We start from the raw sequence: 25,955 nt of genomic DNA on the forward strand, positions 1-25,955 counted from the left end.
CCCATGTGGTCTCATATCCAAGTACTAACCAGGCCCGGCTCTGCTTAGCTTCCAAGATCAGACAAGATTGGGCTTGTTTAGGGTTGTGCGGCTGTAGGTATTGGTTTCCTAATGACGTACATCTCTTATACATCTCAAAACCAGCATTGAAAGAAGCCGGAACAAGAGCAAATAAAAAATAATTCCTACAGAACCTGGTATTCCCAGGTGGTCTCCCATCCAATTACTAACCAGGCCTGTCACTGCTTTGCTTCCAAGATCAGATGAGATTGGACTTGTTTAGGGTGGTGTGGCTGTAGGTTTTGGTTTCCTAATGACCTACATCTCTTATACATCTCAAAACCAGCATTGCAGGAAGCCGGAACAAGAGAAAATTAAAAAAAAAGCCTACATCACCTGGTATTCTCAGGTGGTCTCCCACCCAAGTACTAAACAGTCCTGGCCCAGCTTAGCTTCCAAGATCAGACTAGATTGGGCTTGTTCAGGGTGTTATGGCTGTAGGTATTGGGGTCCTATTGACCTACATCCCTTATACATCTCAAAACCAGCATTGATCAAAGCCGGAACAAGAGAAAATAAAAAAAAAAGGCCTACAGCACCTGGTATTCCCATGTGGTCTCATATCAAAGTACTAACCAGGCGCGGCTCTGCTTAGCTTTCAAGATCAGACTTGTTCAGGGTGGTGTGGCTGTAGATATTGGTTTCATAATGACCTACATCTCTTATACATCTTAAAACCAGCATTGAAAGAAGCCGGAACAAGAGCAAATAAAAATAAAATGCCTACAGCACCTGTTATTTCCAGGTTGTCTGCCATCCAAGAACTAATCAGGCTCGGCACTGCTCAGCTTCCAAGATCAGACGAGATTGGAATTGTTCAGGGTGGTGTGGCTGTAGGTATTGGTTTTCTAACGACCTACATCTCTTATACATCTCAAAACTAGCACTGAACGAAGCCGGCACAGGAACAAGAGGAAATTAAAAAAAAAAAAGGCCTACAGCACCTGGTATTCCCAGGTGGTCTTGCATCCAAGTACTAACCAGGCCCAGCCCTGCATAGCTTCCAAGATCAGATGAGATTGGGCTTGTTCAGGGTGGTGTTGCTGTTGGTATTGGTTTCATCATGACCTACATCTCTTATACATCTCGAAACCAGCATTGAAGGAAGCCGGAACATGAGAAAATAAAAAAAAGAAGGCCTACAGCACCTGGTATTCCCAGGTGAGCTCCCATCCAAGTACTAACCAGGCCTGGCCCTGCTTAGCTTCCAAGATCAGACAAGATTGGGATTGTTCAGGGTGGTATGGCTGTAGGTATTGGTTTCCTAATGACCTACATCTCTTATACATCTCAAAACCAGCATTGAAAGAAGCCGGAACAAGAGCAAATAAAAAAAAAAAGGCCTACATCACCTGGTATTCCCAGGTGGTCTCCCATCCAAGTACTAACCAGGCCCGGCCTTGCATAGCTTCCAAGATCAGACGAGATTGGGCTTGTTCAGGGTGGTATGGCTGTACATATTGGTTTACAAATGACCTGCATCTCTTATACATCTGAAAACCAGCATTGAAGAAAGCCGGAAAAAGAGAAAAAAAAAAAAAAAGGCCTACAGCACCGTGTATTCCGAGGTGGTCTCCCATCCAAGTATTAACCAGGCCCGGCCTTGCATAGCTTCCAAGATCAGACGAGATTGGGCTTGTTCAGGGTGGTGTGGCTGTATGTATTGGTTTCCTAATGACCTACATCTCTTATACATCTTAAAACCAGCATTGAAAGAAGCCGGAACAAGAGCAAATAAAAATAAAAGGCCTACAGAACCTGGTATTCCCAGGTGGTCTCCCATCCAAGTACTAACCAGGCCTGGCACTGCTTAGCTTCCAAGATCAGACTTGCTCATGGTGGTGTGGCTGTAGGTATTGGTTTCCTAATGACCTACATCTCTTATACATCTCAAAACTAGCACTGAACGAAGCCGGCACAGGAACAAGAGGAAATGAAAGAAAAAAAAGGTCTACAGCACCTGGTATTCCCAGGTGGTCACCCATTCAAGTACTAACCAGACCCTGCCCAGCTTAGCTTCCAAGATCAGACGAGATTGGGCTTGTTCAGGGCGGTGTGGCTTTAGGTATTGGTTTACTAATGACCTACATCTCTTATACATCTCAAAACTAGCATTGAGGAAAGCCGGAACAGGAACAAGAGAAAATAAAAAAAAAAGGCCTACAGCACTTGGTATTCTCAGGTGGTCTCCCATCCAATTACTAACCAGGCCCAGCCCTGCTTAGCTTCCAAGATCAGACGAGATTGGGCTTGTTCAGAGTGGTGTGGCTGTATATATTGGTTTCCTAATGACCTACATCTCTTATACATCTCAAAAACAGCATTGAAGGAAGCCCGAATACGAGAAAATAAAAAAAAAGGCCAACAGCACCTGGTATTTCCAGGTGGTCTCCCATCCGAGTACTAACTAGGCCCGGCCCTGCTAAGCTTCCAAGATCAGACGAGATTGGGCTTTTTCAGGGTGGTATGGCTGTAGGTATTGGTTTACTAATGATCTGCATCTCTTATACATCTCAAAACCAGCACTGAAGAAAGCCGGAATAAGAGAAAATAAAAAAAAAAGGACTACAGCACCTGGTATTCCCAGGTGGTCTCCCATCCAAGTATTAACCAGGACCGGCCTTGCATAGCTTCCAAGATCAGACTAAATTTGGGCTTGTTCAGGGTGGTGTGGCTGTAGGTATTGGTTTCCTAATGACCTACATCTCTTATACATCTCAAAACTAGCATTGAAGAAAGCCGGTACAGGAACAAGAGAAAATAAAAAAAAAAGGCTAACAGCACCTGGTATTCCCAGGTGGTCTCCCATCCAAGAACTAACCAGACCCGGCCCTGTTTAGCTTCCAAGATCAGTCGAGATTGGGCTTGTTCAGAGCGGTGTGGCTGTAGGTATTGGTTTCCAAATGACCTACATCTCTTATACATCTCAAAACCAGATATGATGGAAGCCGGAATAAGAGTAAATAAAAAGAAAATGTCGACAGCACCTGGTATTCCCAGGTGGTCTCCCACCTAAATACTAACCAGGCCTGGCCCTGCTTAGCTTCCAAGATCAGAAGAGATTGGGCTTTTTCAGGGTGGTATGGCTGTAGGTATTGGGTTTACTAATGACCTGCATCTCTTATATTTCTCAAAACCAGCATTGAAGAAAGCCGGAATAAGAGAAAATAAAAAAAAAAGGCCCACAGCACCTGGTATTCCCAGGTGGTCTTCCATCCAAGTACTAACCAGGCCTGGCACTGCTTAGCTTCCAAGATCAGACTAAATTTGGGCCTTTTCAGGGTGGTGTGGCTGTAGGTATTGGTTTTCTAATGACCTGCATCTCTTATACATCTCAAAACTAGCACTGAACGAAGCCGGCACAGGAACAAGAGGAAATTAAAAAAAAAAAAGGCCTACAGCACCTGGTATTCCGAGGTGGTCACCCATCCAAGTACTAACCAGACGCTGCCCTGCTTAGCTTCCAAGATCAGATGAGATTAGGCTTGTTCAGGGTTGTGTGGCTGTAGGTATTTTTTCACTCATGACCTACATCTCTTATACATCTCAAAACTAGCACTGAACGAAGCCGGCACAGGAACAAGAGGAAATTAAAAAAAAAAAGGCCTACAGCACCTGGTATTCCCAGGTGGTCTCCCATCCAAGTATTAACCAGGCCTGGCCTTGCATAGCTTCCAAGATCAGACGAGATTTGGCTTGTTCAGGGTGGTGTGGCTATAGGTACTGGTTTCCTAATGACCTACATCTCTTATACATCTCAAAACCAGCATTGAAGGAAGCCGGAATAAGAGCAAATAAAAAAAAAGGCCTACAGCACCTGGTATTGCCAGGTGGTTTCCCATCCAAGAACTATCCAGGCCCGGCCCAGCTTAGCTTCCAAGATCAGACGAGATTAGGCTTGTTCAGGGCGGCGTGGCTTTAGGTATTGGTTTCCTAATGACCTACATCTCTTATACATCTCAAAACTAGCATTGAAGAAAGTCGGAACAGGAACAAGAGAAAATAAAAAAAAAGGCCTACAGCACTTGGTATTCTCAGGTGGTCTCCCATCCAATTACTAACCAGGCCCGGCCCTGCTTAGCTTCCAAGATCAGACGAGATTGGGCTTTTTCAGGGTGGTATGGCTGTAGGTATTGGTTTACTAATGACCTGCATCTCTTATACATCTCAAAACCAGCATTGAAGAAAGCCGGAATAAGAGAAAATAAAAAAAAAAGGCCTACAGCACCTGGTATTCCCAGGTGGTCTCCCATCCAAGTATTAACCAGGCCCAGCCTTGCATAGCTTCCAAGATCAGACTAAATTTGGGCCTTTTCAGGGTGGTGTGGCTGTAGGTATTGGTTTTCTAATGACCTACATCTCTTATACATCTCAAAACCAGCATTGAAAGAAGCCGGAACAAGAGCAAATAAAAAAAAAAGGCCTACAGCACCTGGTATTCTCTGGTGGTCTCCCATCCAAGAACTAACCAGACCCAGCCCTGCTTAGCTTCCAAGATCAGTCGAGATTGGGCTTGTTCAGGGTGGTGTGGCTGTAGGTATTGGTTGCCAAATGACCTACATCTCTTATACATCTCAAAACCAGATATGATGGAAGCCGGAATAAGAGTAAATAAAAAGAAAACGTCGACAGCACCTGGTATTCCCAGGTGGTCTCCCACCTAAATACTAACCAGGCCCGGCCCTGCTTAGCTTCCAAGATCAGACGAGATTGGGCTTTTTCAGGGTGGTATGGCTGTAGGTATTGGTTTCCTAATGACCTGCATCTCTTATACATCTCAAAACCAGCATTGAAGAAAGCCAGAATAAGAGAAAATAAAAAAAAAAGGCCAAGAACACCTGATATTCCCAGGTGGTCTCCCATCCAAGTATTAACCAGGCCCGGCCTTGCATAGCTTCCAAGATCAGACGAGATTTGGCTTGTTCAGGGTTGTGTGGCTGTAGGTATTGGTTTCATAATGACCTACATCTCTTATACATCTCAAAACCAGCATTGAAGGAAGCTGGAACAATAGAAAATAAAAAAATTAACTACAGCACCTGGTATTCCCGGTTGGTTTCCCCTCCAAGTACTAACCAGGCCCTGCCCTGCTTAGCTTCCAAGATTAGATGAGATTGGGCTTGTTCAGGGTGGTGTGGCTGTAGGTATTAGTTTCCTAATTTCCTACATCTCTTATACATCTCAAAACCAGCATTAAAGGAAGCCGGAACAAGAGAAAATAAAAAAAAAGGCCTACAGCACCTGGTATTTCCAGGTGGTCTCCCATCCAAGTACTAACCAGGCCCGGCCCTGCTTGGTTTCCTAGATCAGACGAGATTGGGCTTGTTCAGGATGGTGTGGCTGTAGGTTTTGTTTTTTTAATGACCTACATCTCTTATGCATTACTATGGTCTCTGTATTTAAAATAAATGTCAATAACGAAAATACCATTTTGCAATGGAGATCTGTATAGGAAGAAACAGAATGCTATAAATGCATATATTGGTTGATTAAGTATTCATTTTTTATGGTATTTAGGTTTTCCATGGTTCTATTTCTGTAGTACACCATTATATTTGTATCAATGTAACATTATTCTACTCTGATTAAGGTGTTTTTAATGCTAATATGTTTGCTTCATGAACAGTACTATAGTTGCAAGACCAGAATTGAAATCAGTTTGTCTGAACTCCCTCACAACCATTTACTCACTGGTTTGTGCACATGTCCTCAGTTACAGTGTTACACTGTGTGTGTCTTGCACAGTAATATTTTCCAGATTCCTCAGGTTTCACTCCAGTGATTTTCAAATAAACTTCTCCTTTATTTGTGTCTCTTGACAGAGTTAGCCGTCCCTGAACAGACTATGCATAATGTATGCTGGCATCATAGTATATAAGTCCCAACCACTCCAGCCCTTTCCTTGAAGCTTGGCGGATCCAGCTCACACAATAGATGTTAGTGCTGTCAGTGAGGGAGGCACCGGTCACTTTACAGGTCAGTTCCAGAGTCTCTGTTGGTTTCACAGTCTCAGAACCTGACTCCAATAAGGAGATTTGTGAAGTGACACCTGGAAATAAAGAGGATATTAAGAGAAAAAATGTATTAGCTCGCAATGAACTCGCCCAAGGACCATGGTGGTTTATACTGAGAGCTCCATTACATGATCACCACATCAGACTCACATTGTAGTGAGGACACAACACAGAGTAACCACAAGAGATTCTTCATGTCTGGGCTAAGGAGTTATAGAGAAATTCTGCTGAGGATCTGGATGTACAGATTCTGCTCAGTGCACATTTCCTGGAGACTGTTCTCTATTTAAACAGGAAACTATAATAATATATTTACATATACACTGTGCTAATTAAGTGGATTAAACCAATGGTACAGTTTGTTCAAATTGTATAGTGCTGTACTATATGATTTATGTGCTTTCCAATTTGACAGCTGATTTGGGTACACTTTATGCTGCCATTTTAAACATCTATTTTGACCTTGTAATAAACTTTCCTTAAACAAAGAGAAAATATATTTTTGCTTTTTTAAAAGGTATTTTATAGTGTGAAATAGAAATTGTTGCAAGTTCAGGGAATCACGATTATAAAGTGAACCATACTGAATGAAACCTATGAAACGAGAAACACAATTAAATAAAAAATACAGGTTAATCAGTGTTTTTCAAGGACTCAAACTTTCCACTTACTACCACTCAAGGTGCACCCATCGAAGACAAAAGGTAGCAAATTATCCACTACAATATTGCACAGAGTAGCAATGCTCATAGATTTATTAAATACAATGAGAGTCAGTTTGTTCTAATGTTTGATTTTGCAATCTTTTTCCTCTTTATATAATGTTGTGCTTTGTATGCTGTCTAAGGTATAAACCGAGTTGGCTAAACTTTATGTTTCTATTTTTTATAAATGTAATATGATCGTCTGAAATACATTTGTGATTATATAGGAAATAATTAACTGTTACAATATAGATGTTAATGAAGGAAATATTTGAAACATATAATTAAATTAAAAGACACAAATCACAAGTTGGTTTGTCATCACTTAATGCCAGTCATGGTACACCTATATGAGTATATTACTATGATAATGAAGTATAAATTACTATATATGTTCAATTATACATTAGTGTATGAATGCAAACTGGCAATGTTTAACAGCATGTTAACAATTCTGCTATCAACACAGTATTGTCATGACCCAGTTGGCAATTCCTTCCAATGATTGGTGTGACACTAGAGAATGTGGTCCATCAGAAAGAGTCCTGTAGGTGCATAGTCCTCCACTTCCAACCAGGACGTGCATGTATGGAGGTTCCAGGCCCATTCAGAGATAAAATCAAACACATATCATTATGACTATCTATATGATAAGAGAGACATTCACAGTATCTTTATGGAAAAAGGGATTTATTTCCTTGTATGGACAATCTCTGCAGAAGAGGCTATCTTTGCAAGGGCAGTTCTCTGTGCAAATAGGTTATCTCTGTGAACTACAGTTTCATTTGCTTTTTATACAGACTGAAGGTACATTATTGGTTGGGCAATGGAAGGGGTGTATGTTAGTTAGTAAGCCCTGACATATTTTACCAGTTGGACTAGGCTACTCCAGCTATGGCACTCTAACATAAACGCTAAAGGGGGAGCTTCCAACGGAAGCAGAATGGCTGAGATTTAAAACAATGATAGTAGAGGAGGATAATCACAGGTCTCAGCCTCCTGCAGAGAGATGCGCAGGGGAGGAAAACAGATGGACAGCCAAAGGGGCTGGATTCCTAGGGAGTCGGGGTCCACAAAAAATGGGGCAGGGTATTCTTGGGAGGGCCCGCATTTGTTTTTGTGGACCCCAACACTCTAGGGAATCCAGCTCTATGCTGACCAGTCTGGGGCTGGTAGACATTAAGGCATGGAGACCCCCTGTTGTGAGTTTACCTGCTATGGTGTCAACAACCCCGGGTGAGAAAGCCTAGGGCTTTTTGGAGTTGGAGGAAGATAGGGGGGGCACCCGAGGAAGATAGGGGTGGCGCCCTGCTTGTCCCCCCATTTTCCTCCAACCAGCACTATGCATTTGTTTTTTTTTAACCATATATTAACCCACACGCACTGCCCAGAGGTTTGGGAAGAGCGCTGGTGCTGTAAGTACGGGGCAGAGTACCCACAGGGAAGGAGTCCCCATTGTTTTTCCCACTGTTTGTCCCGCCGGTTTTCCTTCAACCAGCAGGAGGCTGACAGCACTAGGATTAATATGACAGGGGAGGGGGCACTTTATTTTTAACATTTAGTTATATATTTTTTTATCATTGTTTACTGCCGCTGAGTCCCACTGGCATTGTCGTTTTTATGCCGGCATTGTGGCTGTCGACGGTTTCACAGCATCTTTATGGAAAGAGGGATGTATTTTTATGTAGGGACAATCTCTGCAGAAGAGGCTGTCTCTGCAAGGGCAGTTCTCTGTGCAAATAGGTATTATCTATTAACTACAGTTTTATTTGCTTTTTATACTGACTGAAGGTAAATTATTGGTTGGGCACACCAGCTATGACACTCTAACATAAACACTAAAGGGGAAGCTGCCAACAGAAGCAGAATGGCTGAGATTTAAAATAATGATAGTAGAGGAAGATCATCACAGGTCTCAGCCTCCTGCAGAGAGATGCGCAGGGGAGGGAAACAGATAGACAGCCAAAGAGGCTGGATTCCCTAGGGAGTTGGGGTCCACAATAAATGGGGCTGGGTATCCTTGGGAGGGCCCGCATTTGTTTTTGTGGACCCCAACTCCCTAGGGAATCCAGCCCTGTGCTGACCATCCTGGGGCTGGTAGACATCAAGGCAGTGAGACCCTCTGCTGTGAGTTTACCTGCTATGGTGCCAACAGCCTCGGGTGACTAAGCCTAGTGCTGGTTGGAGTTAGATAGGGTGCATCCGAGAAAGATAGGGGGCACCGTGTTTGTCCCCCCCCATTTTCCTCCAACCAGCACTATGTTGGCAGCAATACGGTTGTTTTTTTTATAACCATATATTAACCCACACGCACTGCCCAGAGGTATGGGAAGAGCTCTGGTGCTATAGGCACGGGGCAGGGAACCCCCAGGGAAGGATTCCGCATTTTTTTTCCCTCTGTTTCTCACCCCGATTTTCCTTCAACCAGCAGTAGGCTGACAGCAATAGGATTAATATGACAAGGGAAGGGGCAATTTTTTTTTTTAACATTTAGTTATATATTTTTTATCATTGTTTACTGCCAGTTAGTCCCACTGGCATTGTTGTTTTAATGCCGGCATTGTGACTGTCGACGGTTTCACTGTCGGCAATCACACTGTCAGTATTATATCGATGAACAAATAAAAATCCTTCAAGCGCTGTAAGTATTTCTTAGAGGATATCATGAAAAATAAAAGGAGAATAATAAAATATACATAATTTTTCAAATGATGTTTCTGGGTCTGTATGTTCTCACGTAGGATGTTTTCCAAATAGGATTTACATAGAAATAAAAAAATCACAATAGTGTAATATTGTCAATATAAATTACATAAAAACAAAAAATCCATAGATAATAGTTCAGAGAATGTGTAATTATAACCAAGGTGCTCCCTTCATATGGTGAACCAGGAATCTTTCCCAAGAAAACAGTGATCTTGATGACAGGACACTATCCTACCGTGCTGCCCCCTAGTGTCAGGCTACTTTCTAAAAGTATATTCAGTCAGGCTCATCAATATCAAGCTTTGGTTTTCTTAGATGTTCTTTCAGAGGATCTATACCTCATGTGGCATGTACATAAATATGAAAAGGAAAAGAGAGGCATCTACCATGATATCGTAAAAAGCATATAAAAACTTTAATCACAACTTATTGCACTCACATTATTTCAACAAAAACACACATATAAATAAATTTAAGTGTATGCAGACACTCCTACCATAAACGTTGCATGCACAAGAGCACTGTATAGATCTAATTCCAAAGAAACCCTGGGGTGGAACAAGCAGGGCCTGATCAACCACTAGGCTGACCAGGCTGCAGCCTGGGGCGCTGAGTCCTGGGGGGCGCAGCGTGGCACACTACCAAGCTGTTTTTTTGGGTTTTTTTTATTTTGTTTATTCAAATGCCGGCGATCGGCTTCTTTCTCCTCTGATGGGGCCACCCCTGTCCGCAAGGGGGCGGTCCCACGTGTTCCTATACCCAATCACGCAGCTAACAGCATCTGATGCTGTTAGCTGTTAGCTGCTGCTGTTAGTCAGTGTATTGCTTAGTGTGGTCACGTGAGATCTCACATCTCACGTGACCACACTAATCACAGAGAGCGCGCCCGCAGTGACAGTGCAGCTAACAGCGTCGGATGCTGTTAGCTGCGTGTGAAGATGACAGAAGCGCCGGATGGTGAGAGGAGGAACAGAAGACAGCAAGGTAAGTGCAGCTTGTTAAATATCAGAGGGGGAGACACATCGGATGTGGAGGGGGAAAGATGACTGGGGGGACTAATGAACTGGCTAATGTGCCTAACGAGGGGGGTCTTATAAATTGGATATGGGGGGATTAATGAACTGGCTAGTATGGATTGGAAAGGGGGATTAATGGAGTGAAAATGGGGAGGTAATGAACTGGTTAGAGGGGGGTTAATGAATTGGATAGGGGGGATTAATGAAATGGCAATAGGGAGGTAATGAACTGGCTACAAGGGGGGGTTAATGAATTGGATAGGGGAGTCATACACTGTCTGTTGCGGGTCGATAGGGGGGATGAATTAGCTGGTGGCGGAGGTGATGAAATAGCTTGTGGGGAAAGGATCTCTGTATTGTGTGGCGGTGATGTGGATGCTGACTGTGGTTTCAGCGGTCACTAGAATACTAAATACTAGATAGACAGGGCTGGTAAATGTTACTATATGAGTGTAAATAAATTTCATATATTTTATTATCTATGTCTGTACTAGGGGGTTGTTTTGTATCTTTCAGGGTTTGTTAAAATTTGGCACTATAATACAATTTTTGCACATTTTAAATACAGGACTCCCAAGTTTTCAGAAGCCAGGCAACGGACAACGCTCCAAGAACAAGCAAAAGAGAACACCAGGTAGTCTACGCTGCAAGATCAGGTAAGAGAGGAAGTGCATAATGAAGTGTGTTTTATATATTAATTAATGTTTTACAATTTTGTTTACATATATCTATATATATATATATATATATATATTTTTTTTTTATTTACCCACACATTGGTGCGGGGCGGTAACCAGTGTAGTAGCCTAGGGCGGCTGTGACCCTTAATCCGGCCCTGGGAACAAGACACTTAAAATAGCCCCCCAGTTGGAACAAGAGATACAGCAGAAAACCAGCATACTTCTGTGTGCGTCTGAGTTTAACTTGGACGTGGCTGCATGAGAACACCCTTACTGTGTATTGCCTATGTGAATCCGCCCATTCCCCACCCCGTTAATTCCCCTAAATCGTAGGCTATGGTAAGTGTCTTTTTGCTTGGAGGTGACTTTGATGTGGCTGCGTTCCATTCCTCCGGTTCTGAGCATGCGCAGTATATTTTGTGCTGACGATAAGTATGAATTCCCGAGATACGCACCTTAATGACTTCACAGCAAGTTGGCACATTACGGCAGTACACTGTAAAAAATTTACTTCATATGCTTCTGTTCTTATTACACATAACTGATTTGGTTTTTTGTTAATTATAATACATTGCTTGATTTTAATCTAATTGCGCATGACTACTGTAGAGTATATAACCCCTTGTGTCAGTGCTTAAGTTAATTACTTAATATAATACTGTATATAATACTGTATCTTAGTATAATGGGGCAGATTTGATATCATTATTATCATTATCATCATTGTTTATTTGTAAAGCACCACAAGACTCTGGGATTACTGAGCATGATTGCGATTTATACCCATTATCCCTGAAGCCACTGTTGTCCTAGTGCTGAACAGGCTGGTGCTGGATCACATTGCTATATGACAGGGGAACTAAATAAATCAACAATTAAAATGAAATAAATAATTTCTCATTTACTGACCCATGTCCTTCTCCCTATTCATGCATTGAAAACTGCTATGTAACGAGTGCATGTACTGTATTTTAAACATCTTCTCGGCACATATCTTGCAGTGAATAAATGAGTAACGTCATGGCACAGGAACGAATTGAATCTAATCAATGACTTTCACAATGCTCTGTAAAAGTCACTTAAGCAGTGCTGGTAATATGAGCAAACTGTATTACAGATTGTATGAGTTAGGTTATTGTTATGTAATACGACATGGTAACACATGAGCAGTATGATAAATTAAAATCATGTGCTGGGTGTCATGTAATAGCAGGAAAGAAGTGATGGCATTTACCCATTTGCTTCCAACAATTCATTAAAAGTTTGGCAGGTCGTTGCACACCTGACAAGTTTCTCATGTTTATACTGCTCAGCTAGCTGCAAGTAAAACTATAAAATGGTCCATCTGTAAACAGCTTGAATAAGAGAAATACCAACAGGAGAGATATCATATTGTACTTTTACCTGCAGCTAATTTTGCAGACATACACACAGCAGATGCATCGCAGGAATGCTTCCGGGTGGACATTGGGCTCCATTAGGGGAAGCAGGAGGGGGTAAGTGCTACTATTTCACCATATACAGCATACTGGCAGAACATTTTTGTTTTGCATGGAGATCACGTTTAATCTAATGCATGAATTTGACTGTGTACTTTTAAACTGACAAAGCACTGTACTCGGGATATAAAATGTTTAAATTGTTACTTGAGGAAAACTACATATTTAATGCACCATCTACTACATCTGGATGGAGCATTCGTTTTGTCGAAGTCGTATAATTGGATGAACGAAAGAATATTGGTTGATATTGTTTCATTGTGCGATTGCATTCAGTATGCCACGCTACACGTGGCGTACTGCGATCACACAGTAAAATACTCATTCACTCACTCGCATTACAACATTTAGTTATTTATATAATTCATATTCATATTGATTCCATTCTACAGTGATTTATCAGCAGATAGTATTTAGTTTATTATTAGTTTATATATTATGATTATATGTACACCTCAGTGTTATTTAAGGTTCAGATTATAGGAAATGTGTCATGTCTGATATCATTCAAATCCCCTATTCATCAGCAGCTGTCCGGTTCAATCGCCGAAGAGATCGCATATTGCATACTCTAGCTATTGATGTTAGGGAATAAATACTCAGAGTGATATCAAACTGTAAAATGCTAATGGACTAGTTGTAACTGGTTTCTGGGCGAGAGAATCATCTGGAATGTTGACCTCAGCCTTTGAGGGGGTTGTTTGAACTAGCCTATGACCTGTTTACCCTGGACCCACCTGAAGTCTGGACCTATAGAAGCAAGCCACGTCATCTGCATTGTTCTCTCTGTAACACTGAATGTATATATATCATAGCTGCGCTCCCACTAGTTTCAGTCATTCTCTGACCACAGTATTCAAGGGTGAACTACTGTGTACTGGTACGCGTGGGAGCGCAGCGAAGCGCATGCAAAGCGAGCGCGGTATGTAGGTATCTTTTGGTATTGGCTGTACTGTACTGTATTATATAATAACCATGTATTGAACTGTTAACATTTTACATCTGCTAAAATAAATCACTTTGTGCGTTGGAAACACAAAACAATCGCTTGGGCAATGCTTATTCGAAAACGATAGAATTACTTTAATAATTTGGGGGCTCGAAGGTGAGGTTACGTTATCGGCAGGTATGCAACGCGTATGGTTTTCGGTTCCTCAACAAAGGGTGGATTGACGCGTCACATACGGGAAAAAACGCAATGTGTTCAAAACCTGTTGTTCACTTTGTGTTGTGAAACCGAATGTCCGTTGTTGCATACTCTGAAGGAACGCTAACTTGAATCTAGGGACAAGAAAGAGAAATGTTTTCTTTTTATTGTCGTTTTAAGTTTTAAAGTGTTTTACATTGCCTAGGGTATGTGTACTTCCTGCCTTGCGTATTGTACTTCCGGTAATATTGCCATGTGGTTAAACAATCGTTTTGATAGTTGTTATACATGCATAGTATAATCACTTGTTAAAACCTCTGGAACATTATTACTATTGTTGGGAACGTTGATTTTTTGCGCAGAAAAGGTGTATATCGTGTGATTTGTTGACTTAAAATACACTAAGGTTTTATCTATTGTTAAATAGAGTGTCAGTTGCTGTCTGACGAGGCAGGTGCCCAACTGGTGTACGGTATACAAGGCATGTATACTGGTAGCAAGTCTTCGCGATGCGCACCCAAGAGTAATCGCATCGTTTAATGATAACTAGTATATTTAAGTGTTGCGATCGGACCGCGCGGCAAGGAAAGCCATGATTGCGACTTGGGAGCACGGGGAGGAATTCTGTTGGCAAGGTCGGTAATTGACTTTACCGGATGCTGCCATTTGTAATAAACTCAGCAGATTTGTTGGAGAGTCAGGGATAATCGAGGAGCTGATTACCCTTTAGTCCACATTAATATTTCTGTATTAAGGGTCCTTGTCTAAGACGAGAGGAAGCGAATGGACGCGGCTTGTAGCAAATACGTCCATGGGGCGGTAAAATATCTCTAGCGGTAGATTGCGGGTGGCAGAGTGTTGAAAGTAGTGGCAGGATATTATATTCCTGGGACTCAATATTGTGGCAGGATATTGTAATATTCCTGGGACCCTATATTGTGGCAGCATATTGTAATATTTCTGGAACCCTATTGTTCAACAGGGGTGCTAAGCAGACGCTAGAAATCGCCAATGTACTGCCTAAGGAAGGCCTTATTGATTCAGCAAGATTTCTCATGTGTAAGAGGTATGGTGCATACGCAACTGCGTATTGCGACACGTGGGTCAAGATGACCAAGGATTGTGTTAGGCCTTTCCCAACAATAGGGAGTTTTAATGCAGAGGTACTAAATAATGTAAAAGATAAAGTGTGGTTGATTAAGTCAATGAAAGGGAGAAATGAACATAATGATTGTTTAAAACTGTGGCAAATGGAAGGCAACACGTGGCAGAGCAGCGAATACACAGCGGAAGTATGTGTGGTGAAAAGCACGCGCATAGCGGAAGTAGCCATTAAAAAGCATGGCGAACTGAGCGCAAGCGCGCCCCCGACAAATGTGGTCGGGGTGGTAAGTACAGCCAATACCAAAAATGTGAAAACTGTGACTAGTAACTTGTTTGTTGTTTTAAGTCTTGTTAAGAGTAATGTTTCAGAAGAAGGAAATGTACCCACCGTCATTTCGGCCATTGCTCATGCTGGTAATGTGAAAGGGGCACCACACGGACAAGGAAAAGGAACAATCCCACCGGCAAGGGCAGCGGCTGAAATCGGTGAGAATAATAAAAAGGGGGACATTCATTGTACTGTAACAGCAATTCCAGCAACTAGTTCAGAATGTAGTGATTTGGTAGGTCTGCATCCTGTCCGCACAACAGCAGTTCCCAATGGAAAGGCGGACAGAGATGGTGAGTTCCCTTAAGACATGTAGCAAAGCATGATCCATGGACTAGGTCTGAAATATTTTAAATTTTGTCTGATTTCCCCGATCCTAGGAAAGATTTGGCCAAATGTCAGAAGTTTATTAGATATTATGGTAATGTGTACGAGCCAACTAATAATGATTGGCGAGTATTATTGAAGACCTGTCTTCCTCTCAATACTGATATACAAAAGTTTATTAAGGATTGTATGTTGGAGGAGGATAGATCCTCAACAGAGGGTGATAACCGTGAAAATATTAAACGCATAATTTCTCGGTTGGCCATATACTTTCCTACGATAGTGGACTGGAGTAAAATTTTTACTATCAAACAAAAGGACAGTGAAAATCCAACAGACTATTTTTGCAGGGCTCTGATAGCAATGGCCAAATACACTGGGGTATCAGACATAAAAAATAATGTACACTACAGGGAGGTTGCTGTTTCAGTTCTAATGCATGGACTCAGAGAAAACTTGAAAACAAGGGTGCAAACTTCATTACCACACTGGAGAGGAATCACTGTAAATGTTCTCAGGGAGTCAGCTATAGGACATGATAGAAGTATAAATAAACAGAAAGAGCCACTAAGTGATAGGGTAATGATGGTAAGTATCCCAGCACTAGAGGGACTGCACGCACGACCACCAGCATACAATCCACATAACGAGAAACATAAAATAATCAGCTGTTTCAACTGTAACGAAGAGGGACATTTCATGAGAGATTGTAAAAATGAAATACACAATACACATAGAGGTAGGTCACGTAGATATCCTCCAAGGAGGAATTCACATAGACTAGAAGACTCACACCTGCCTGCGCATGTTATAGCAGCAAATGCTGCGCGGGAAAGCGATAGTCAGCGCTAGGAGTCAGGTCACAACTATAGTCCTACAACCAGGCGTGGTAAATGTTGAACTGTGGGAAGTATTAGTGTGCAGGTTACTGATTTAAAAAGTATACTTTGTTGATTTTGCTTGTTTGTTTTTTGTTGTCATGTTTGCTTTTCTGATCGCTGGCCGATGGTAAAAAATGAAAATGTTTGTTTAATTTGCTGTTTAAAGATAACTATCTTGTATTTCTTCTCACAGATAAGGGTAGATGAAAGAAATATAGACTTAGTGCTTAAGGGGGTGGAATAGAGAAATAGAAAAATTACTCTTGAAAGACAAATTAACAATGGATCATTGGAACACTCTTTGTTTTAGGCTGCAGTGACTCATGATAATTTGTCTGGCTGAGAATCATTATTCAAAAATGAAGTATGTACATATTTTGCTACAAAATATTGTTTTATGTATCTCAGATAAGTCATCAAGAGTTAATTTTTTATATTTCTCTGTCATAAGTCAGGAAGTCCGTTGCAAAGGTATGTAGTTATGGTGATACCGAGTTCTTAATGAACAAATGACGGACGACACTGGATTGCACGGTTGATGTAAGACCCTCTAGTCAAGTATGGGGAGGAGTCATAGTTTGGTGAATAGCTAAGGGGATTAGTGAAATGAATACAGCCATTGTCCCATAGTGTCCAATCCAGCTGTCATGTTTACTGTAAAAATCTCCCTTTTTGCATGTCTGTTTGTTTTCAAACCCTTGTATTCAAATCTTTGTATTCCTATTATTCGTTGCTCTCCTATTTTCTCATTCTTTGCATCTATGCGAATATCTCTCTATTTTGTTTTTTGTTTTTTTTTCTCTATCTCTATCTCTTCTCTTGTATAGAGATACGAAAAAACATAGACACAGTCTCATTAATGGGGCTAAGACATATCTTTTTTTTTACATAAGACGAACTCTGGGAAATACACACTAGATTGACATGAGTTACAGAAACATTTAGGGGTTCGGTGTTCTGTGTATAGAAGCTGCTAATGTTAAGCACAAAGTTTTTTTGTGTGGAAATACGATTCATGTTTTATAGATTGCATATCTGTTTTTTTTGTGTGTTTCGTGCCTCCTGTACAAAAATGTGCCTTTATATGTATGCAAAAACGGTGGATAGGAGATTGATGGAGGTTAGACATACAGATATGCATCTCTGTGTAGAACATTGGAGTAGGATTTTTGCCACAAGATACGACATAATGTGAATCCCTAGAAAATGTACAATTTTCATGTTTTATATTTTTTCACTGTTAGACTGACATGTACTGGATACTGTTATATTTGAAGAAAGTGTCATAGAAATAGACCCCTTTGCCCTTTTCACTTAGTCAAGTAGCTGAATATAGGGTACTGAAAATGATATGTGAGCTGGCAGAGGGAAAATCGATTGCTATACACTGGTCGTTAGCATTTTTCTAGTCTAGGGGGCGATGTTAAGGTGACTGAAAAAATCTTTTATAGCAATACCAGCACATGAGTAGGACACTACATAGAGGACTTTATACAGTGACACAGTTACCAACTGAAGTAGCCGCTAGTAAAGTCCACACTCACACACACAACCATACATGGCTGTCACACCAGGGCGAACATAGCTGTCAAATAGACAGCAGGGTTTTATGTGACAGCTAACAAATCTATGTTTTGTTTTGTTTTTCGTTGTATTGTTTTAGTTTTAATATGTGAACACACACACACATTCACGCATACACTTTTTGGTTAATATATGAAGATTTGTGTTACCTGAAGAATTAACTGTCTGGAAGGTGAAGAGATGTGGTGAGGAGTCTGGTGGACTCTGGAGAGATGGACAAGGTAGACCAGTAGCTCCCAGAGTGTATCTTCCAGACCCAGCGGAGGCAGCACATGGCCTGGCTCAGCTGGGTACAGAAGGTATATGCAAGCTGGTAAGAGTATATTGGGGTGCACCAGACATTTCGTCTCAAGCTAGTAGGACGGAAACGTCCTATCTTGATTAAGAGAATGTCAGGAAAATGATACCAATAGAGCCATCCCATATCCCTCCTGCAGATGGGTTTTCCTCCAGGTAAAACAAATCTACGTCATCCAATTACCACCATGCAGGATCCTCAAGTATACACTGGTGTACCAATGAAATATGTCTGGGTAAAGGTGTATTGAAATGTGTCTAATGAATTAATGTGTAATACTCAAAGCTTTTGTTATTCAATGTGATAGTCCTAGAGTTATAATAGATGATAGGGGTATTCATGTTATTGATAACAGATGTATAATGTATGAGTAGTGGTAACAAATCACATATTTTCGATTAGCCACAAACCAGTGTGAACATAAAGTAACCGTACTCGGTAGAACGAATTGAATAGAATAAGAGTTGGAACTTGATTGAAGTGACTGATAGCTTCGGCCACTAGTCCTTCCCCGCTACCAAAAGATCACACCTGGGCAGACCCTTAACCTGTTGGCTTTTGAAATGTTCTTGACCCCTCGTGAGATGAGATTGTAACTGGGAGGCTAGGTTAGACCTTGAGAGAAGGTAAATAGTGAGACAGTAACCAAGAACGTCCAAAACACTGTTTCCTGAAAAGTCACACTAACTGTCAGGATGTTGGATCGGGAGAGTAACTTGTGGAACAGAAATTTCTTAGGCTCAGGTTATTTGACAGACAGGTACCAGGTGTAGGCTACCAGCATCAAGGCTTCAAGGGTAGCAGAGACACACTGGTGCCCATTCCACCCACTGCAGAGGGGCCAACACTCAGAGAAGGGTCCAAGGGCACTCATGAGTCTGTTCTGGAAGGCCTCGAATGCAGTTAGTAGCACCTGAGCCAAAGGCTAAGACAGTTGTCCAGCATGAAGTTATAGTTTTTCCTGTTTTGTGTTCTTTCATTTCATTCTCTTCTCAGGACGGTCAATTCTTTTAATTATTAGCAGGTGACAGAGGCTGGTTCAGGTAATGATAAGGAGGTATTGGGGATGAAGGAGAAGTTAGTAGCATAATCGGTCCAGCCAATTACTGTATTCAATTCAGGGGTAAAGGAAAATTTGGAAAACTTGGAGCTTGGAGAAAGTGCGAGGGGCTATTGTCTGAGTAACATTACGTCCGTAAGTACGGTGACCCCATAGTTAAAAAGAGGTACACCCAGCGATGCCAGTCCAGTAATATTCGGACTTGAGCAGGCATCCTTGAGAATGATTATCATTCTTGGGAGGGTAAGGTTTTAGACCAAACAAAGTACTGGGCGTGCTCTCACGTGCCTCAGTAATTATATCAAGTAGGATTAGTTCTCTTTCCACTAAATATTCTTGAGGTACCCGAATTATGAGTGGGAGGTCACTAGGGGAAAAGTACAACACCTAGGTCCCTTAGTCTGGAGTCTCCCAATAGTTTACAAGCCGATCACTGTTAAATCTGAGTATTGGGAGACTGGGAAGAACGAACAGACAATAGCCCACCCACAAGTGTTGATGAAAAGAACTGATGACATTATTAGAAGTGTGTATATTAACGAAAGCTGAAGGAGATTGTATATGACATTATTGATAGACATAGGATGATGCTATTGATGAACATGAAGTGTTTAAATGTATTCTGAGCTTAAAGACATGCGTTGGACGGATGAACCTGTTAAACTTGAAGAACTGTAGTAGAGTATTCTGTATAATTGATACATGTTCTATTGTACTCTGTACCCTTCCAAATAATGTATTACATGTTTTATTGCACCCTTGAAGGGCATACAAAAGGTTATCTCTAAGCTCCAGAAGTGTACGGTCTATAGTAAAAGAAAAAAATCATTTTGAGGATTAAGGGCTAGATTTACTAAGCTGCGGGTTTGAAAAAGTGGGGATGTTGCCTATAGCAACCAATCATATTCTAGCTTTCATTCATTTAGTGCTTTCTACAAAATGACAGCGAGAATCTGATTTGTTGCTATAGGCAACATCCCCACTTTTTCAAACCCGCAGCTTAGTAAATCTAGCCCTAAGACTCTCTCCTATGATAACTTGTGTAGATCTACAAACAGCGTGGTCATACACCAAGGGGGACTTGCATTACATAGCAATGAAACGTGGTACTGAGTTCCTGCATATAACATCTTTAAGGTGATAGTTTATTATACTATCAAAGGGTGGAACTGTCGAAGTCGTATAATTGGATGAAAGAAAGTATATTGGTTGATATTGTTTCATTGTGCGATTGCATGCAGTATGCCATGCTACACGTGGCGTACTGCTATCATACGGTAAAATACGCACTCACTCACTCGCATTACAACATTTAGTTATTTATATAATTCATATTCATATTGATTCCATTCTACATTGATTTATGAGCAGATAGTATTTAGTTTATATATTATGATTATATGTACACTTCAGAGTTATTTAAGGTTCAGGTTATAGGAAATGTTTCATGTCTGATATCATTCTAATCTCCTATTCATCAGTAGCTGTCCAGTTCAATCGCCGAAGAGATCGCATATTGCATACTCTAGCTATTGATGTTAGGAAATAAATAGTCAGAGTGATATCAAATTGTAAAATGCTAATGGACTAGTTGTAACTGGTTTCTGGGCGGGATAATCATCTGGAATGTTGACCTCAGCCTTTAAGGGGGTTGTTTGAACTAGCCTATGACCTGTTTACCCTGGACCCACTTGAAGTCTGGACCTATAAAAGCAAGCCACGTTATCTGCATTGTTATCTCTGTAACACTGAATGTATATATATCATAGCTGCGCTCCCACTAGTTTCAGTCATTCTCTGACCACAGTATTCAAGGGTGAACTACTGTTCACTGGTAATGGTGGGAGCGCATACAAAGCGAGCGCGGTATGTAGGTATCTTTTGGTATTGGTTGTACTGTACTGTATTATATAATAATCATGTATTGAACTGTTAATTTTTACATCTGCTAAAATAAATCACTTTGTGCGTTGGAAACACAAAACAATCGCTTGGGCAATGCTTATTTGAAAACGATAGAATTACTTTAATAGTTTCTATTGCTGTATATTCAATTGTAAAAAAATAATGTGTAACACAGCTCCTTTAAGAAACATGACACATGATTATTAATTTGCCTCGACACATTACCTTACCACCCAACATTAGTCTCTCTGCCAGCGGGACAGGGGAGGGGGTGGCCACAGCACATTGGGGGAGTGCCCATGGCACAATTAGGCAAACACCATTTCCGCCACCCATTCACCCCTGCTCTGCCATGCAGTGCAGCAGTGAACAGAAACCCTCCCAACTTTCCCACCCATCGAGACAAATCTGTCTTGATCAGGATGGCAGGACAGAGCCCTCAAATCTCGACTGTCCCACCTAAATCGGGACAGTTGGGAGGTGTGTATTACTATGGTCTCTGTATTTACAATAAATGTCAATAATGATTATACCATTTTGCAATGGAGATCTGTATAGGGAGAAACAGAATGCTCTAAATCTATATATTGGTTAATTATATATTCATTGTTTATGGTCATTAGGTTTTCCATTGTTCTATTTCTGTAGTATACCATTATATTTCTAACAATGTAACATTATTCTACTCTGATTAAGGTGTTTTTAATGCTGAAATGTTTGCTGTATGAACAGTACTATATTTGTAAGACCAAAATTGACATCACTTTGTCTGAATTCCCTTACCCCCACATACACACTGGTTTGTGCACACGTCCTCAGTTACAGTGTTACACTGTGTGTATCTTGCACAGTAATATTTTCCAGATTCCTCAGGTTTCACTCCAGTGATTTTCAAATAAACTTCTCCTTTATTTGTGTCTCTTGACAGAGTTAGCCATCCCCGGAGAGATTGGGCATAAGCTATGCTGGCTTCATAGCACATACGTCCCAACCACTCCAGCCCTTTCCCTGGAGCTTGGCGGATCCAGCTCACACAATGAATGTTAGCGCTGTCAGTGAGGGAGGCACCGGTCACTTTACAGGTCAGTTCCAGAGTCTCTGTTGGTTTCACAGTCCCAGGACCAGACTCCAATAAGGAGATTTGTGAAGTGACACCTGGAAATAAAGAGGACATGAAAACGAAAATGTATTAGTTCGCAAATAACTCGCCCAAAGACCATGGTGGTTTGTACTGAGAGCTCTTTTTCATGATCCCCACATCAGATTCACATTGTAGTGAGGACACAACACAGAGTAACCACAGGAGATTCTTCATGTCTGGGCTGAGGAGTTAGAGAGAATCTCAGCTGAGGATCTGGATGTACAGATTCTGCTCAGTGCACATTTCCTGGAGACTGTTCTCTATTTAAACAGGAAGCTATCATAATATATTTACATATACATTGTGCTAATTAAGTGGATTAAACCAATGGTTCAGTTTGTTCAATAATGCTGTACTATATGATTTATGTGCTTTACAATTTGACAGGTGATTTGGGTACACTTTATGCTGCTATGTTAAACATCTAATTTGACCTTCTAATAAACTTTCCTTAAACAAAGAGAAAATATATTTTTTTCTTCTTTAACAGCCATTTTATAGTGTGAAAAAGAAATTGTTGCAAGTTCAGGGTTTCACAGTTATAAAGTGAACGGTACTGAATGAAACCTTTGAAACAAGAAACACAATGAGAGTCAGTTTGTTCTAATGTTTGATTTTGCAATACAATGTTGTACTTTGTGTTATGTCCAAGTTAAAAACCGAGTAGGCTAAACTGTATGCTTCTATAAAAAGCATAGTGTCGATTTCCCTTCTCATGTAGCTTTCCTACTACTGGTAATAATGCTTACGAACCATAAAATAAAGACACGGACACCGACTTAAGTTTGGAATGAAAAGGTCCTTTTATTTATGTTATTATTATTTAATTTATTTTATTTAATTTTCTATTTTATTTTATTTTATTTTGTTTCTATCAACAACTATCAAAAAGTTTCTATCAACAATTTGGACCTTTTTTCTTTATATAGGTGGCAAAGAGCAGGGCAGCCAGCTAAAAACAACATAAACCAATCAGGTGGAAGATCGTCTCCTTTCCACCAAACCATGTTACAACCTTATCTATTGGCCGGTACTTATCGACTATAATTTAACTCAATACCCTCTGGACTCAAACTGGTTAAGCCCTTTCAAGGCAAAACCTGATACTCCTTACTAGAGCATCAACGAGTCTGCTAACGACGAGGGAACCAACACTTGAGTACCGTATGTTTAACAACCATCTGACTGCCATGCTCTCCCACCGCTCACCAACCTCGTTCCTTGCGACCAGGAAGTATTGCAAATGAATATACTTGAAACAGGGCGGGTGGGTGGGAATCCGGATCCAGGAAACAGGAAGCTCTCTCTTCCTCCACTGCTGGATACATTCTTTCCACGACCACTCCCACCTCATCCCAGTTGGCTGATTTCATCACAGACTTAACCCCCTAGTGTAAGTAACATAATCAGCTCACAACACATGTTTTTAAACTCCTTCGGCTTGATGGCCTCTCTCATCCTAAAAAGCATAGTGTCGATTTCCCTTCTCATGTAGCTTTCCCCCTACTGGTAATAATGCTTACGAACCATAAAATAAAGACACGGACACCGACTTAAGTTTGGAATGAAAAGGTCCTTTTATTTATGTTATTATTATTTAATTTATTTTATTTAATTTTCTATTTTATTTTATTTTATTTTGTTTCTATCAACAACTATCAAAAAGTTTCTATCAACAATTTGGACCTTTTTTCTTTATATAGGTGGCGAAGAGCAGGGCAGCCAGCTAAAAACAACATAAACCAATCAGGTGGAAGATCGTCTCCTTTCCACCAAACCATGTTACAACCTTATCTATTGGCCGGTACTTATCGACTATAATTTAACTCAATACCCTCTGGACTCAAACTGGTTAAGCCCTTTCAAGGCAAAACCTGATACTCCTTACTAGAGCATCAACGAGTCTGCTAACGACGAGGGAACCAACACTTGAGTACCGTATGTTTAACAACCATCTGACTGCCATGCTCTCCCACCACCGCCGTGTGTTCTATGGACCGCGCGGCCCGCCACCTAAAGAAAAACTAACCCCCTCAACTCTGAAACAATACTTTCTATGAACAAAAACGTTCTCTTTTAATTTTATTTAATTTTATTTCATTTTAACTCTTAAACAACCTGGAAAAGGAAAATTGGTAACCCACATGAAGGTAAAGACCCCTTATAACCCCGGGAGGCACACACACTAATCAGGCCTTGCCAAGGAAACAAGAGGAGAAAATCCCTTCATGCCCCCGTTCAACACAGCGAGCAGCATGGCCTTGGGTCACCAAGTGATAGAAGAGAAAAGATAAGATGAAAGCGATAGAATAATACTGAAAGACATGAGGAGATGCCATACTGTGTCTAAGAGCCCCCTTCAAAGGCCCATTTGTCAGGCCGTATGTATTCCTTATAGGACTGCGACTTCCATCTCCCCGGTGCTTGAATCTCTGTGACGAATGCCCCTCTAACGGCAGCGGCCGTGGCGGCCCCTATCATGAAGGAATGTGTGCCATAGTCCCCTGGGTTCAGACCCATCTCCCCTAGGGCCCGTTTCAACAAGGCGTTAAACTGAAATTTGGTTAATGGGGTATTATCCATATGAATTAACCACAAAGCCTCCCCTGCAGTTGTAGGCTGCAGAGGAAGAAGTAAGAGCCCACTGTAAGTCCTCTTCCTTTCTGATTTGTTGCATGACCCCCCCCCCCTGCATTGTGCAAAGGAGGTCATGCAATGACGTATATTATACAAAAGGATGTGGGATTGTGAAACTACCATCCCATTGGCAGTCAATATATACCTATAAATTATATCCAAGATATTCACTTCTATGTAACACCCCTTAGTGGTGTTTTAGTAAACAACACACCCCAGTAATTACAGGGGAGCCACCTGGGGGGCTAGTTAGGTGTTTGTGGAAAGAGCAGTGACTCAGGCTGGTTGCTATGGAGACTGAGAAGAAGGAGGCACTGTAAAAAAGGTGGGGGAACAAAGAAAGGAGGTGAAAGTAGGGAACAGAGGGAGATGAGAGACAAAGTGGAGATAGAAAAAGAGAGCCAAAAAGCAGAGGTAATGTGACAGCCTGGGACCCTGGACAGTTGGGTGGAGGTCCCAGGCTCCCCTGGTATTGACTCGAGGGTCGGTGAGTGGTGGTTGCTACATGAAGACAAACACTACTGTCTCCTAAGTAAGTGTGGGGGAGCCACATAAGGGGGAGGACCCCCCAAAAAGGAATGGAGTTTGCTGCCTGCAGCAGTGTGGCTGTATATACAGAGTGGAGGAGACCCCAATCCCAGAGCGGGTAGAACCCCATATCACTAAAGTGAATCCCATGAAAGAAAAGGGGATATTTTGAATGGAAGGAACCCTAGAGAGGGAGTTGCTGCAAGAGGCAGTGTAGCTGAAGTGTCAGAGCCACTGGCTTAGAGTATACAGAGAGAGGTGTCAGAGCCAGGGGCTGAGAGTACACAGAGAGAAGTGTCTGATTCAGGGGCTGAGCATACACAGAGAGAAGTGTCA

At 41.3% G+C, this 25,955-nt stretch overlaps 1 non-coding gene and 20 pseudogenes across 1 annotated transcript; all 21 read right to left on the reverse strand.

Moving 5' to 3' along the window:
- Window positions 1-182: 182 nt before the first annotated feature.
- On the reverse strand, window positions 183-301 carry LOC142136752 (5S ribosomal RNA; annotated as a pseudogene).
- Window positions 302-384: 83 nt separating this feature from the next.
- LOC142136837 (5S ribosomal RNA) lies at window positions 385-503 on the reverse strand (annotated as a pseudogene).
- Window positions 504-992: 489 nt separating this feature from the next.
- Window positions 993-1,111, reverse strand: LOC142129631 (5S ribosomal RNA; annotated as a pseudogene).
- An 85-nt stretch (window positions 1,112-1,196) lies between these two features.
- LOC142121233 (5S ribosomal RNA) lies at window positions 1,197-1,315 on the reverse strand (annotated as a pseudogene).
- An 85-nt stretch (window positions 1,316-1,400) lies between these two features.
- Window positions 1,401-1,519, reverse strand: LOC142128159 (5S ribosomal RNA; annotated as a pseudogene).
- Window positions 1,520-1,603: 84 nt separating this feature from the next.
- On the reverse strand, window positions 1,604-1,722 carry LOC142136507 (5S ribosomal RNA; annotated as a pseudogene).
- Window positions 1,723-2,008: 286 nt separating this feature from the next.
- Window positions 2,009-2,127, reverse strand: LOC142126919 (5S ribosomal RNA; annotated as a pseudogene).
- Window positions 2,128-2,217: 90 nt separating this feature from the next.
- LOC142127775 (5S ribosomal RNA) lies at window positions 2,218-2,336 on the reverse strand (annotated as a pseudogene).
- An 83-nt stretch (window positions 2,337-2,419) lies between these two features.
- On the reverse strand, window positions 2,420-2,538 carry LOC142123125 (5S ribosomal RNA; annotated as a pseudogene).
- Window positions 2,539-2,832: 294 nt separating this feature from the next.
- LOC142135713 (5S ribosomal RNA) lies at window positions 2,833-2,951 on the reverse strand (annotated as a pseudogene).
- Window positions 2,952-3,035: 84 nt separating this feature from the next.
- On the reverse strand, window positions 3,036-3,154 carry LOC142125963 (5S ribosomal RNA; annotated as a pseudogene).
- Window positions 3,155-3,239: 85 nt separating this feature from the next.
- LOC142136511 (5S ribosomal RNA) lies at window positions 3,240-3,359 on the reverse strand (annotated as a pseudogene).
- A 93-nt stretch (window positions 3,360-3,452) lies between these two features.
- On the reverse strand, window positions 3,453-3,571 carry LOC142131177 (5S ribosomal RNA; annotated as a pseudogene).
- Window positions 3,572-3,663: 92 nt separating this feature from the next.
- On the reverse strand, window positions 3,664-3,782 carry LOC142136161 (5S ribosomal RNA; annotated as a pseudogene).
- An 83-nt stretch (window positions 3,783-3,865) lies between these two features.
- On the reverse strand, window positions 3,866-3,984 carry LOC142136595 (5S ribosomal RNA; annotated as a pseudogene).
- An 89-nt stretch (window positions 3,985-4,073) lies between these two features.
- On the reverse strand, window positions 4,074-4,192 carry LOC142112172 (5S ribosomal RNA). The gene has a single exon (XR_012681183.1). It is a non-coding gene; the product is annotated as a 5S ribosomal RNA (ribosomal RNA).
- Window positions 4,193-4,276: 84 nt separating this feature from the next.
- Window positions 4,277-4,396, reverse strand: LOC142136318 (5S ribosomal RNA; annotated as a pseudogene).
- An 84-nt stretch (window positions 4,397-4,480) lies between these two features.
- Window positions 4,481-4,599, reverse strand: LOC142123864 (5S ribosomal RNA; annotated as a pseudogene).
- Window positions 4,600-4,683: 84 nt separating this feature from the next.
- On the reverse strand, window positions 4,684-4,802 carry LOC142117539 (5S ribosomal RNA; annotated as a pseudogene).
- A 285-nt stretch (window positions 4,803-5,087) lies between these two features.
- Window positions 5,088-5,206, reverse strand: LOC142124712 (5S ribosomal RNA; annotated as a pseudogene).
- Window positions 5,207-5,289: 83 nt separating this feature from the next.
- Window positions 5,290-5,408, reverse strand: LOC142124478 (5S ribosomal RNA; annotated as a pseudogene).
- Window positions 5,409-25,955: the final 20,547 nt, after the last annotated feature.

The sequence above is a fragment of the Mixophyes fleayi genome, chromosome 1 (assembly GCF_038048845.1).
Source record: "Mixophyes fleayi isolate aMixFle1 chromosome 1, aMixFle1.hap1, whole genome shotgun sequence".
Taxonomy (NCBI): Eukaryota; Metazoa; Chordata; class Amphibia; order Anura; family Limnodynastidae; genus Mixophyes; species Mixophyes fleayi.